Raw genomic sequence first — 15,412 nt, forward strand, 5'->3', positions numbered from 1 at the left:
ACTGACTTTGCATTCTGGAGTCTTAAAGTCATACAATCCCAGGCAGGCAGTTTGAGAAGTCTAGGGGAGTGGACCCCAGGAATACACTGCTGGTTGGAATGTCTCCAGGCCAGAAAAGGGAGCTCTTTTCTCTAAGAGAAAGAGGTGGCTTTTTCTCCAAGAGAAAACTCCTTGAGAGTAAACATTATGTCTTATTAATTGTTGGATTCCCTCTCTCCTAAAACTAGACCTAGGTCAGGGTAAGCAAAAAGATACACAGGAAGTATGGATTGAGTTGAAATGAGTTGAGTTAAGCTGAGTAGAGTTCAGCTGAGTTGACTTGAGTTGACTCATTTTGAGTTTGCTAATAGACCCAGTTCTAGGACCTACCAAGGGAGAATCTTCCAAGAACTCAAGGGGTTCTTGGGGAACCCCCAAGAGTGATGTTCTGGAGACACTCAGATCAGTGATGTTCTGGAGAACTCAGTGCCCTCCAAAGATGGGGGCATCTTGGAGAGAACCAGGGCTGTAGCCAGGGCTGAGGAAAAAGGGTAGAAATCTTGGCTTTTTTTGCGGGGGCGGGGGGTGCATCATAAGGTTGAATGTCTTTTAGAAATCTTTAAAACTTATTGGAACTCTCACAGGATCTTCCCATAATTTCAGAGTGACATATTTCTTCTCTTCATGGCAGAGAGTCTCCTTTTGGTGTACCCATTTCAGTGGGAGATCTCTAGGTTGGGGCAGGGGGCAGCCATAGGCAGCCTTAAGGGGGAGAAGGCAGGCTGAGGTCAGGAGCCAGTCAGAGGTCCAAATTGCTGGTGGCGGCACAACTGTAAATTGGTCCTCCCGTTGGAGTGAGGGTTGGGAGGTCTCAGTAAGGTATGATTCCAAGTCCAGACTTAAATCAGACATTGGTTTTTGAAGGGAACAGTGACCCAGGAACCACAGTGGGGAGTCAGAGAAGAACTCTGTCACCCCTGGGGTCCCTTCACTGGTTCCATCTCAGGAGTTGCTCCATACAGGATGCAACCAGCCACCTAAAAGAGGCAGGAACTGAGGCGACAATGAGACTCGGGTGAACAGGGGCTCCTCCAACACTTACTGTATTTGGCTGTGTCTATCTGTCTTCCACACGGGCTTGGGAAGCCATCAAAGATACTACATCTATTCCTCTTGTGTCATCAAAAAATCTGGGTACAGGGGCGCCTGGGTGGCTCAGTGGGTTAAGCCGCTGCCTTCGGCTCAGGTCATGATCTCAGGGTCCTGGGATCCAGTCCCGCGTCGGGCTCTCTGCTCAGCAGGGAGCCTGCTTCCTTCTCTCTCTCTCTCTCTGCCTGCCTCTCAGTGTATTTGTAATTTCTCTCTGTCAAATAAATAAATAAAATCTTTAAAAAAAAAAAAAAATCTGGGTACAGGTTAGACATCAGTGTTTGATGAATGAATAATTAGGTCAGAGGAAGGCTTACAATGCCAGTGGAAGATTTCAAGATAGTAAGATGGAAAATTTCAAGATTTCAAAATGGCGAAGGTCCAAGGTAGAGATGCCCAGCCAGGAAAGATAACATAGACCCAGATGTTGCCCCTCAGGAGTTTGGCTCATGGGGAAAATGGAACTAAATGAACTTGAGAGATAGGGTCGTTCAGATTAACATTCCTCAGAGTCCAGGGGCCATCGTAGGATAGCTTGGGGCAAGAGAAGTTTCAAAAAAACTAAAAATAAAAGAACCTCTGCACCCAACAATCTCATTTAAATAATTTGTAAAAGCTCCAACTTTATCTGCTTTTTATATTGGATTTCCAAACACATATTCATTTTTAACAAATTCTTTGGATTAAAAAAAAAAATCCATTTGGAAAGCACTAGTGTTGAAAGCCTTGGCATTTGGAGTTAGACTGTCTGGATTCAAATCTCGGCCCCAAGCCTTTCCGCCTGTGGGACTTCAGGAACGGAATCCTTTGAGCCTCCACGTTCTTACCTATAAACCATCCTCCCAGAAACGTGTGAGAATTAACTAAGGAGTTACAGTATTTCCCAAGGGCTGGTACATGGGTGATTGATGGTGTGCGCAGGATGATTTTAGGTGGTAGATGGATGAACACGTATTACTTTAATACCTCACAATCGATGCATGATAGAAAAGCGTAACTGGCACACCAAACTCTCTGATTTATGGGGAAAATATGGCATTTCCTTTTAAAATAAAATGCTGAGCCTTTTAAAAGACAAATCAATTTGAAGAAAACTGCAAGGTAAATGAATAGCACTGATATGGCAGAAATCATGAAGGTGGTGGATGAATGACTGAAATGTGGGGAAAACTCAGATAATCTGAGTAAAATACCTATCATGTCTGTCACTTAAGAAGGGCTCTAAGGACTTCATTCTTGTATTCTCTCAATTCCCTGAGATGGCTGGACCTAGAACAAGCTCATCCACTGGGACAAGCTAGGCCCCAGGCCTGGTCAGCCTGGAATACGGTGAGGTCCGTACAAGTGGGGAGCCGCGGTCAAGGGCAAGTGGGCAGCCAGGTCAAGTCAGGACAGGCAGCTAGCCACAGGATCTGGAAACAGGTCAAGGCTACGGAAGCAATGCTTTCCCCAGAGTGGGCACCAACCATCACTGGTCCATGAGGCCATGTTAAGAGTAATGCAGGCACAAAAAAAAAAAAAAAAAAAGAGTAATGCAGGCACAAGTTAAGTAGAACTGGGAGAGAGTTACCTCCTTTCCTGTTGATTATATTAAGGAGGAATTCTCAATTGGAAGTCAGCATCTTCTTAACGCCTCTGTAACACTTTCTGATCTTCCTTTTGGACAAGGAGCTTTCCAGCAACAGTATCTAGTTGAAATTAAATAACAATGTTGTATTTTCCATGTCCTTATTTTTACCATTACTTTCCATTTATAGAATACGATGCAGGTTTCTTGCTTATGGGAATGATCTCATGTTCCCTTTAGAAATATACGTATTAAAGATTAAAAAGTGAGTGTGTTCTTTTTGTTTGGTGTAAAGTACTGAGGAATAGTACAGGAGGATATATGCATGGGAAAAGATAAAGGTGGTCTTTACCAAGAGAAAAGCCAGTCTGGCAGAAGTACCACAAGGACTGCCACGCCCCAAAGCCCGTGCTGGGCCCATAGGCAAGATGTCTCCAAACTCATCCACAGCTTAGGTCAAGTCTCATCCTGGGGAGGCAAAGGAGTCCCCAACCTAAGGAGCCAGACTACTTGGACAGGTGACACCAAGCCTCCAGGCTAAGCGAGGAGTCCAGGGATCACGACTGGCCCAGCAGCAGTCAGGATGGTCAAGGCTACCCCCAGAGGGTGTGTCTGGAAGAAATTCCAGTGCTCTGGTTTCTGGCGACGCTGGGACTGCAAAGGGTGAGCCAGTGGCTCCAGAAGAGGGGAAAGAAGGAACTGAGGGTGAGGAAAAGGCAAAGCCTGCCTCTGCTGCCCGTGCAAGCTTGGCTCGGCATTCAGAGAAATCCAGTGTGAACCCAAACAGTTCACACCTCGCTTTGAGGAGGGCTGTGTATGGGTGTAGGCAGCAAACAACAGAAACCAAATCTGCCCCAATCAAACAGAAACAGAGGTTACTGAGAGGTTACCAGCACCTAGAAGCTAAAGGAAGGCTGATGATCAAGCCCAGGAAAGGGCAAGAGCCACAACAGACCAGGGGACTGGTAGCAGAAACTGAGGCCAATTTTTCCAAGATCCCCCTATGGGATGTATCAGCCACAACGTCTGTTCCTCCTTGTATCACTCTGCTTATGACCCACAGCCCCAGGAGGGGCACCAGCTGGCCTGGCTTGGGGCCTGTGTCCTCCTCTCAGCCAGCAGAGAGCATGAAGCTTCATCAGACTACCTCCAAGATTTGAATACTGAGGAAGGGGTGATTCTCAAAAAGAAAATCAAGGGACTGTTGCTAAAGCCAGGAGAAGTGGATTCTGGGCAACCAAAAGCAGCGAATGTCTACCACGAGGAGCCAAGGCAGGAGCAGGCAACATGGTCTGCTGGGGGACCTGGGGACCATGTCATCCCTGGGGCTTCCTTTCTCCCATACTGGCTGGACCAGAGTCACTGTCCTGATGTAGGGACAGTAGTCAGCCATAGTCAAGACAGGAGGCCCTCAGACTTCCAGCAAGGGGCTCCCAGATCCTCTAATGAGCTGAGGGAGGGAGAAAGCTGGATAAGCCTGTTCCCTGGCCCCATATCTGAAAAGGATCTCTGGGTGGAGGAAGTCTACTAAGGATTACTCACTCAAGGGCTGCAAATCCCAGATGTCTGCAGGGCTAGCCAGAATCAAGCCCACAAAAGGGACTATGGTGATCTGTTGAAGGGGGCAGTCACTGCCAGCTCCAGACCATTGTTGCTACACAGACTCATGGTCTCAGTGTTTGTTGATCAATATCTTGATTTTTTTTTTTTAAGATTTTATTTATTTACTTGAGAGAGAGACAGTGAGAGAGAGCATGAGCGAGGAGAAGGTCAGAGGGAGAAGCAGACTCCCCATGGAGCCAGGAGCCCGATGCGGGACTCGATCCCGGGACCCCAGGATCATGACCTGAGCCAAAGGCAGTCATCCAACCAACTGAGCCACCCAGGCGTCCCAATATCTTGATTTTTTTTTTAAGTAAATCCCCACATCCAGATTTTTTGTGAGACTCCTCCATTTTAAGTATGGTTAACTACCAGAAAAACAGTTCAAATATTCTGTTGCCCAAATAATACAAACCACCAGTTTGTGACCCCTGAACTAACTTCTCTTCATCCACCACAACCCAGCGAAGAAATCACCTCTTCTGAGAAGCCTTCTGTGACTTGTCCCTCCTTCTGCCTTGCCACCCTTTCTTTGGATTCCCACAGACCCTCTCTTTCCTCCCATCATAGCACTGACACTCTGCATTATAAAAACTCAGCTGTTTCCATCTGCTCTTTAACTGTGCTTCCTAGAGGGTAAGGGTGCCCACCACACCTTCCACCAATGCCCCGCCTAGAGCCTGACACATTCAAGGCACCCTGGCATCGATGGAAGGGGAGCTGAGGGGCTGCTGTTGTCAAGATGGCCAGGAATTAATCCAGAAACCTCTGACTTAATACAACAAAGGGGTGTGTCGCCCTCCCATGACATCTGCTGTGAAGCCAAGCAGATCTTCTGGTAGCTTCCTTCCAAGTGGTGACTCAGAGACCCAGGTTGGCTGCACCATTAGGTGGCCAGGGAGGAGAGCGAGCAGAGACCCCAACCACTCCAACACTTCAGCCTACACATGGCATTTGTCAGGTCCCTTCATGGTGCCTTGATCAGACCTGGTCCCGCGAGCTGTCTTCCTACAAGAGGCTAGAAACCTGGCTGGAGCCCATGGGAATCCCTGAGTCCATGTCTCCGCAGCACAGACCCTGGGCTGCAGTTGGTCATACAGAGGAGCCCCGGGGTCCAACAGTTAGATAGACTCCAGCTGCTGGAGGAAGAAGCAGACAGGGCCCATCATTCATGGGAAGCCATGGGACTCTCCATGGTCAGCGCATGGAAGCACCTCTTAATTTGTACGTTTAACTCAAGACATCTGGAAAAATGGGAAGGGAGTGAGGAGAGATTTCCATTCACTTGAGCTTTCCACCTCTCCTTATTTTTCCAATCAGTAAACATTAGGAAATGAAAATCAAGTTGATGGAAAATAGAGGTCAAATGCCAATGAGCAAACCATTTAGAGTGAAATCGCCACCTGGCCTTTTAGCATCTCATCTGAGGTCCGTGATGACCTGGGAGGGACTGCAGCTGTTCACAGGGCCTGTCTCTTCTGTGATCAAATGCCAGTGCACTCAGAGATCCTGACCCTTGCTGTCAGCCTGGCCCAGAGCCTCAGCCAATGGCACATCCATGGTCCCCCACCCAAACCCTAATGCCTGGGTTGGGGGTGGGGGTGGCTCTGGGGCATTTGCCAGGACTTCATCATGAGTCCATGTTGCATGTTGCCATGCAACAGCAGATGTTCCCTCGGAATGGAATCACAGAATCTTAGAGATGCTCTAGAAAGAGCGCCATCTTGGAAGCCAGGAAGACCTGGGTTCAATTTTCTGTTCTTTCCTACTAACTCAAATTCCTAGCCAGACCCTTCACTCCTCTGAGTCTCAGTTTCCTCATCTCTAAAATAGGCACAATGATAACACTTTCCTCCCAGACTGTGCAAAGTCTAGGAGATTACATATGTAAAGGGCCCGGTACACAGAACCTCAGCTGATGTCCTTTTCCTTCTTTTTCCCCATTGGGCTGGAAGGACTAAGTCTAAACTCCCACCAGCAGCACCTCCAACTGCAGTCAGCCAGTTTCCACTTGCATGCTTCTGGTGACAAGAATCTCACCACTGCACGCTCACCCCCCCACCCCCAGCCCCAAGCATCCCACTCTACTTTCAGACCACTCCCATGGTGTTTGTGGTGAGAGGATCTGACGTCCCCAGGGTCTAAGGTTTGAGGGAAAGCTGCCTGGCCCACTTCTTCCCTCTGGCTGAGCAGTCACCACCTTGGCCCCCAGGAGTTGTCTGGGGAACTGTGTGCAGTAAGAATGAAGAAATGAGGCATTCAGGGTAAGAGAATATGTGTCCAATTCTGGTTCTCAGAGAGAAGACAGAGAAACCCATCCCAGGGGAGGTAGGATCACAACTGGAGACATTTATCCTGGAGAAGAGAAATCTCTGAGAGACTGTCACAAAACAGTGATGGAGGTCCAGCCTGATTAAATGAGGGGAGCACCAGAGAGGCACATAAGACCCCCAAGTGAGAATGTCTGTCCCTTCATTCATTCTGCAAACATTCAGTTTGTCTCCATCCCAGGCCCCATGCTGAGCACTGGGCACAGAGGGATTAATGAGCCACAGGCCCTCATCTTGCAGGAGTGGGGATGTAGGTCCATCTTTAGGGGATACTGTCAAATTTTTTTCCCCAAAATGGGAGTCCTGATTCACACTCTCTCTGGTATTGTATGAAAGTTCTAGTACTTCCTTGGCCTCACCAATATTTGGCATTTTCTGTCCTTTCCACATTAACCATTCTGGTGAGTACATAGTGGTAAGAGTTATAATCTGCATTTCCCTGATGCCTAGTGAGGTTGCCCACGTTTTCATATGTTTACTGGAAATTTGGGCATCCTCTTTCCTAAAGTGCTTGTTCGTGTCCCTGGAATTTGAGGAACAAGGTCTACGCTTCATTTTAGAAAGTCATCTTAGGCAGCCACATAAGGTGCTGGGGAGTATAGCAGCAGATTTTCTGGAACCCCGGCTAACACCGATGGCAGCTCACTTAGGCACTGAGCTTTAGCTACTTTCTCTTTAAATTCTTACAGCCTCCTTGAGAGGTCACAATTGTTATCAACATCTCAAAGATGAGGTGATCAGGCTGAGAGGGGGAAATGACTTGCCCAAGGTCTCATAGTTGGAACAAAGTGTAGAGCCCTAGCATGGAGCTATGTTCATTTCCTCAACAATCTTGGGCAGGAGCAGGAAGCCTAGTCCTGGGAAGGAAGAAAAGAGAAAGGAACAGATAGAAAGGTAGAGGGGTGCCTGGGTGGCTCAGTTGGTTAAGTGTCTGACTCTTGACTTGGGCTCAGGTCATGATCTCACGGATTGAACCCCATGTCAGTCTCCACACTCAGTGCAGAATCTGCTCGAGATTCTCTCTCCTTCCCCTCCCTCTCCCTCTGCCCTGCCCATACTCTCTCTTTCTCTCTCAAGTAAAATAAATCTTTAGAAAGAAAGAAAGGGAGGGAGGGAGGAAGAAATAGGGCGCCTGGGAGGCTCAGTTGGTTAAGAAACTGCCTTCAGCTCAGGTCATGATCCCAGAGTCCCTGGATCAAGTCCCACATGGGGTTCCCAGCTCTGCAGGGAGTCTGCTTCTCCCTCTGACATTCTTACTCAAGCTCTCTCTCAAATAAATAAATAAAATATTTAAAAAAAAAAGAATAGTTATAAGGACATCTATCTCACTACTTTACACAAGAGGAAACTTCCCCTCCCTTTCCTCTCTTCCTCCCTCCTCTTTCCCCTTTCCCTGCATCTCACCAAAAGCCTCAGCGGAGGTGAGCAGCCATCAGAAGCCTAGTGACCCCCAATTCCATTACCGTGTTGGATGCCCAATGATGTGAAGGGAGGAACTGGACCAACCTGAGTTGCCTGGCCTTGCCACCACTCACTCTGTGGCCCAGTAACAGTCACTTTACCTCCCTGGCCCTTGGCCTCTTCATCTGCCTCAACAGCCCCCTCCTCGGAGCCTTATGGAGAAAAGCCCACGAGCCAGCCTGGTGCCTGGCCCAAAGCCGCCTCTGGTGCAGTGGGCACGTGCTCCTTCCTTCCCTGGCTGCTTCCAGGACGGCTGCAGCTCCACATCCTGCCCCCAGCCCAGTACTTTGGCTCTCGTCTCCCTGAGTGGCCTTCTGTCTCATGCAGCTACAGCAGCACTCCCTCCCCCTGCCGCATGGTCTCCTCCCTGCCAGAGAGTGTGGCAGGGGCAGGAAGAGCCCCCTCCCCGGGGACGTCCCCAAAGCTGCCTGCGTGCTGGCAGCAGGCCAGGCAATTAGCCCCAGAAGGGCCTTTCTCTGCTCAAGGGCTCTCATCTCAGAGCCCAGACGCCTTTATTTTGGGAGCCTTGCCTGGTAAAGTGCTTTGTCAAGGCTACCTCCAAGCAACAGCCCCACCCCCACCGCACACACACCCCCCACACTGCCATCCTGCCTGTTCTTCCATTCACTAATCCCTACAGCCTTTGGTGAGCCTTCCAGCCACCCTGCTAGGTGCCAGAAGACCCACAAGGTCCCTGTCCTTTTGGTGATCCCCATGAAGGGGGAGAGATGGATGAGTGGATGAGAAGAAAGCAGATGGATAGAACAGATCAGATCACTTCTGGGTGAGGCTCAGGACCATGGATGGTGAAGGCCAGAGCTGTGAGGGAGAGAGGGGCAGCTGGAGGACCACCCAGTCCCAAAACACAGTGGAGAAACTCACAGGCCTGCTGCCTATAGGGCTGGGTCCAGAGAAGGACTCAGCCCTGACTTTGGGGTCCAAAGTCAGCTCCTGGAAGGAAGAGTCACAGCATGGCCACCACTGGTGGGGGGGTCCCAGGAGGTGGTATGAAGAGGTTCTAGGTGCCCCTGACCCCCAGCTAGCTTGTCCCCCCCCCCCCCCCTCGGGCCCCCCGCCCCCCCCCCGCCCTGCCCCCCCCCCCCCCATTGTGGCACCCTGTCAGCTCCTTCAGGTCCAGCAGCTCTCACAACTGGCTTGTCTCTCCCACTTCTTGTGGCAAGGCGAGGGGTCACAGGGACTCATCCTTGACTCACCAGCGACTCTCCACCCATCCCGTAGGGTTTATCCCTCCAACCCTCCCGGAATCTGGGCCAACCAAGTCCTTTCCAGATGGTTCCCTTACAAAAGACCAGGAGTAAGGTCATCTGCCTCCCAGTCAAGGCTGGCAGGCCCTCCCAGATCTTCACACCCAGAACACTCCGACTCTCCTTCTCAGGCCTCCCCCGTCCCTCTGTCTTTCACTTCCTCACTGACTCATTCTCCCTTTCTCTGTGTGTCTCTCTCTGTCTCTGTGTCTCATCTCAACTTCCCTCTGTCTCCCTGTCACTCTGATTCACATCCTAAATGTACGTCTTATAGGGACATGAATTTACTTCAAATACTTATTTTTTTTTAATGCATTGAACCCCTACTGGGTGGCAGGCATGGGGCAAGGAGCTTGGGTCTAATCAAAGATAAGTAAAGCACATACCTCCCTGAAAGGGAGAGGACTCATGCACTGACAGAAGTGAAATGGAGAGGTGAAAGTGACTGACGCTGTAAAACAGACATCGACAGGGCTGAAGGGCATCAAGGAGGGGCGTTCCTGGGGGGCTTCATGGAGGAGGTGACTTTTCAATCAGACCTTGAAACATGGTCATGTAATGGAACGTGCGTGGGCTGACCGTGGGGAGGAAGGTCCTCTCCTGTAGACCAGTTCTTCGGTGCCTGCTCCGCTCAAAGCTAAATCCTACTCTACATCCTTCTTGTTTAATCTCCAAAGTATTCTTAATAAAACATGGGCTTTGGTGTCTGACAGACCCGGGCTGCATCCCACTGACTCAACTCTCTGAGCTTTCATTTCACCATCTGTAAACAGACTCCTAGGGCTGTTGTGAAAATCAAATAAGACAAAGGATGTGCAAATGCTTTCCTATGGTTAATGAGACTCTTTACTGTTAATGAGGGTGCTTTCAACTGCAAGTGACAGAAACCTAACACAAAATGACTTCAAATAAAAAGAAAAGCCTGACGTTGCTGGCATCATGCACACCTGGATCCAGGGGTTCCAAAGACGGCCTCAAGACTCTCTGTGTCTCTCAGATTCTGCTCTCCATGACATTGGCATTGCTCTCAGGCAGGATCTACCCCTCAGGGAAGCAACACAGCAACTACCCTTCCCCAAGCTGAGCAAGTCCAGTGGAAATTGGATTCCCCAACCCCAACGGTTCTAGCAAAGTTCTGGGGTTGAATTTTAGGAGACAGATCCCTAATCCATCCCTATAGCCAGGCCTGGGTCACACGCCCACCCCTGGAGGTGGTAATAACGTGACCCTCCCACCCAATCCATAAGAACCATGAGTAGGAAAGAGGTAGGTGCTCCCGGAGAAGTACTGTTACACTGTTACAAAAAGGAACTGCCACTGGGTGTCAATCCCCTTGGGTAATGAAGAAAAGGAACACAGAGAAGAAGGTTCTCTTTTTTACCTTTCAGGTCCAAAAACATCTCCAATTTCTCTCCCGAAAAAAGTCTCTGATCCACCAAGGCTGGGTCGGGTACCCCCTTTTGCGCTTCTGCAGCATCTTACACTTCCCTTATCATCATTCTCATCACCTTTATTATCATCTTCTGTTTACCTGTCTGTCTCATTCAGTATTGGGAGGGCAAACACGGTGCCAGCTTGCGTGTTACTGTGCCTCCAAAGTTGAAAAACGCTAGACACTTAGGAAATGATGGATGGAAGGATGGATGGATGGATGGATGGATGGATGGATGGATGGATGGATGACTGGGTTGAATGGATGGATAATGAATGGATGATTAGATCGTTAGATGGATGGATGAATGAATGAGTGGATGGATGGATGGATAGATAATGGACAGATGGGTGGATAGACACTCTGGGAGAAAACTGATGAGATCAGTTTGAGACACGCTAGGCCTAGGTTGCCTGTGAACACACAAACAGAGCGAAGCCATGGAGAGGTGGACCTGGAGTTCAGGAGAGAGGTCTGGGCTGGAAACAGAGGTTTGGGAGCTATTAGCACAGAGACTGTAATGGAGGCCAGGGGAGAGAATCACGATCACCAAGGAGGGAGCCAAGTTGTATACCCAAGGTCACACATCATGGAAGTGACCCTTGAACCCAGGGCTGTGCAGGGTCAAAGTCTGATCTCATTCCTTCATTCCAAGGCAACCTGGCCACTACCTGAGGTGGCAGAACACGGTTAAAGTCTCTCCCTTCCCTCCACCCTCCCCCTCCTCAAACCACTCAGCCAGAAGGGAGCAGCTGCCTGGGAGGACAGAGAGACAGATTATGTAAACTGTGATTGCCACCCACAGGAGGAGGAGGAGAGTGAATAGGTATTGAAATGCGCTTTCAATAATGCATGTCCTCCCCCGCAGAGGCCTGGGGCTTGGTTGCAGGGAGAAGAGCCTTAAAGGGACCAAGCTTCCCATCCCTAGTGGCAACACCCACAGTCCCCTGGCCACACAGGTCTTTTGTTCACAACTGGAAGGCTCCAAGGACATTGACCATGTGGCAGGAGGGAGGCGAAGTCAGGGGGGTGATCTCCAACCTCTCTCCATCAAGGACATCTTTTTTTTTACCCCCTCCTGGTCCCAGTGGATTTGAGTTTTTAAAGATTCTGTTTCCCAAACACACTGCATTTAAGTCATGATTAATTCATTTTCCCCATTTTTTATTAATCAAAGACACTTAACTGCCAGTCAGAGCTTTGATCAGCAAGAGGTAAGCCATGAGGTAATATCACTCCAACCCAAAGCTAAAAAATATGACAACACCGTTAGCCAGGCCCATCTTGCTACTGGAAAACACCCTCTTCTCCCTATCTCCCCACCCATTACTGTCTTTGGAAGACTCCAGGTTGGGGAAGAGTGATCCTGCCCCCAATCTCATTTCCCAGAGAAGAAAACTGAGACCCAGAAAGGTGAATGGACCTGCCTGGGGTCACAGGATCAGTGGGATCTGAAGGGTGAGACCTGACCTCTCCAGTTTCAACAAACTTAAAACTTGACACTGTGATAAGTCATCCAAGGGATCGCAAAGTCCAGAGCAGGGCAGGGAAAAAGTCATCGCAGCCAGTACCTTCACTGCAACCCAGCTATGAGCCAGATGCAGTAGACGTGTTCTCCTACTTTGTTCTCACACGAGGGCCATGACAGCTGGGACTGTCATTCCCTCAGAGCATATGAGGAAACTGAGCATCAGAGAGCCTTCATGGTTTACATAATCCCCTGGGCCAGAAAGTGGAGGATCAGGATTCCAGCAGGTTCTCATAGACTGACTGTTTCACCCTACCGGTCTGGCTAGAATGAAGGGAACATTGTCATTTAGACCAGATTTGAGGTTCTGCTCACCTCTTATGAGCTCTGTGAATTTGGCTAATGACCTCACCCCACAGAGCCTCCAGTCGCTCACCTGGGAAATGGGGATAGCACCTTGTTCCTTGCGTGGTCGTGGAGCACAAGAAGAGAGGATGGGGTTCAAGCCCGCAGCCTAGAGCGTGGCGATGGCATCCTCTCCCTCCCTTCACCCCCTTCCTCGTTAAAAAGCCTATAAGCTGACAGGAGCCAGGCTAAGAGATTTGATGGCTTCTGCTTTGGGACATCTCCTGGGCTGGGGATTAGGAAAATATTGCCCTGTTCTCCCTCTGTTATTAATTAAAGGGACTGTCCTCTTCTGGTCCAGTAATTCTAAGACAAGAGCCAAGGGTGGGATGAGGCTCCCTCCCTCCAGCAGGAAAGTGCTCTTGGTCATCACCATCTGCTTCCACATCTGTTTCTGTTGGCACTGGGACCGGGATACCTTGAAAATTCCCATCCCCCTCCTGGAAACCCCATTGATTTCTTCAAGGCAGCCTATGAAGGTAGAGTAGAAATCTCAGCTCCCAGCAGCGAGAGAGGTTGACCTCCTGGACTTGCCACAAGGTAGAGGTTGAATAGCTAACACTCTGTGCACACACACACACACACCCCAAGTGGTTTTAAAGGAATGAGTGCAAAACAAAAACAAAACAAAAACCCCATGGCAAGTGGGCAACTCCCTAGACAATGTATGATGTATTGGAGGTCCGTGAGGCACTTCCCTGCGTCAGGCACTAGGAACTCAGAATGACTGGGGTCTGGCTCGGCCCTCAAGCAGCTTCCAGCGCCTGGGGTAGAAATGGACACTAAGACAGCGTAGGACCACTGAGCAAGGTGGAGACTGTGATGGAGAAATGTGCAGGGGGGCTGCAGGGCTCCAGGGGCAGGTGGGACTGATTGAGTGGGGAGAGAAGCATGAGGAAGCTTCACAGAAGAAGGACTTTTATGCTGAACCTGGTGAGAAAAGGTCTTTTCTGATAGTGGGACAGATGGAAAGACGGGCCCCTGCGATAGCACTTTAAGGAGGGTGAATGGACTGAATTTGGTGGCCGATTGGATGTGTGGATGAGAGACCGTTAGAAATCTTCCCGGGATGGCACCTTGTTTTGGGGGGGCCTTATCGGCCCCTCTACTCTCCGTGGGTGAGAAGAGAGAAGGCACAGGTGTGCAACCCCACCCAGGTGCTCAGAGAAGCCTGGAAGAGGGTGGGCTTCCTATTAGCTCTCTCTCGCGCTCTCAGAACCGAAGAGGAACTTTGCCTCTTGTACTCCGCTACCAGTTAACATACTTTCAGTCGCAAGTGAAAGAAACTCGACCCCTGTAGCAAAAGGGACAATTTAGTGGCATACATGATGAGTGGCTCAAGGATGACAGGTTTCCGCCACAGCTCAAGTGATGAGAGCAGATCTCAGTTTCTCTCCATGTCTTAGCTTTGCTTTCCTATGTTGGCTTCCGGTGCAGGCAAGTTCTCTTCTCACTGTAACCCCTGAGGCGCCAGACTTAGATCCCACACGCTTAGCGACCTGCCACAAAAGGAGGCTTCCCCACAGCTCCCGCACAGGTTCCAGAACGAGTCTCATTGGCCTCATTTGGGTTACCCACCCATCCCTGAGCCAATCACTGTAGCCAGAGGAATGGACTGCACTGATTGGTGAAAACGCTGGTCACGTGCCCCCTGTTGGAGCCCTGGGCTGGGGGTTCAGTACCACTTAAACCGCTTGAAAGGAGACAGGGAAGGAGCAGTTCCCCCAAAGGAAACTGGATGCTCTTGTTAAAAGAAAGGGAAATGGATGCTTGGAAGGCAAAACCACCAGCTATCCTCTCAACTTCTTTCCACAGCAGCTTGGGGCAGTCCAGAGCGGCTGCCATTGCTTCCAGCATTAGGCATCCCTGTCACGGTCCTAAACCCAACACTGCTCAGGGTGCCTGGGTGGCTCAGTCCTGAAGTGTCTGCCTTTGGTTCAGGTCATGATCCCAGGGTCATGGGATCGAATCCCCCTGCAGAGAGTCTGCTTCTCCCTCTCCCACTCCCCCTGCTTGTGTTTCTTCTTTCATTGTCTCTTTCTGTCTCTCTCTCTCAAATAAATATATAAAATCTTAAAAAAAAAACAAAACAAACAAACAAAAAAAAACCAGGATGGCTCAACACAGCTCTAAGGCCCAGGAGATGAATGAGCTCAGAAATGCACTTGACCTTTTGCACATTCAAAATAACAACCCAACTGACTAAACCAATTCATTTCTGTACTCATTCGCCTCCTGTGTGTCCTAGCCAGCTCTGGCTGCTGTGGGTGATAGAAAGACCCAGACTCTGCCCCAAGGGGTTCACAGTCAGTAGAATCTATTTTAGGTATAATTCTCTGATAATTTAGTAGAGTCAGACTTACGCTCAAAAAAAAAAAAAAATACATTTCACTGCATCTTTTTTTCTGGCACTCAGAAGCTTTTATTTGCTTTTAGATTAACTGCCTCACATGAAAATCACAAATTGAAAAGGCCGTTAAAATTCCCCTTCTACCTCCGAGTCAATTTTGCCTTCACTAATAGAAATTCCTAATTGTTATTAGAGTTATTGAACACCCTCAATGAGGCAGTCTCTGGTGTTTTCATGATTTAGTCTTTTGAAGTCTGGATCTGAGTCCTGAGAAGGTATGGTGGTCCCTTCACCAACCAAAAGGGTGAGGCTCTGGGATCCATCGTGTTAGCACAGGGAGCTGCCAAATTGGGGGTCCGGACAACGGATGACCTGGGGCACGTGATGTATTGATGACTAGCTAT

At 49.4% G+C, this 15,412-nt stretch overlaps 1 protein-coding gene across 1 annotated transcript in view; it reads left to right on the top strand.

Moving 5' to 3' along the window:
* CPLX2 (complexin 2) overlaps positions 1 to 15,412 on the top strand; it is an 81,920-nt gene that overhangs the window by 14,040 nt on the left and 52,468 nt on the right. The window lies entirely within an intron of this gene.

The sequence above is a fragment of the Mustela nigripes genome, chromosome 12 (genome assembly GCF_022355385.1).
Source record: "Mustela nigripes isolate SB6536 chromosome 12, MUSNIG.SB6536, whole genome shotgun sequence".
Lineage (NCBI taxonomy): Eukaryota > Metazoa > Chordata > Mammalia > Carnivora > Mustelidae > Mustela > Mustela nigripes.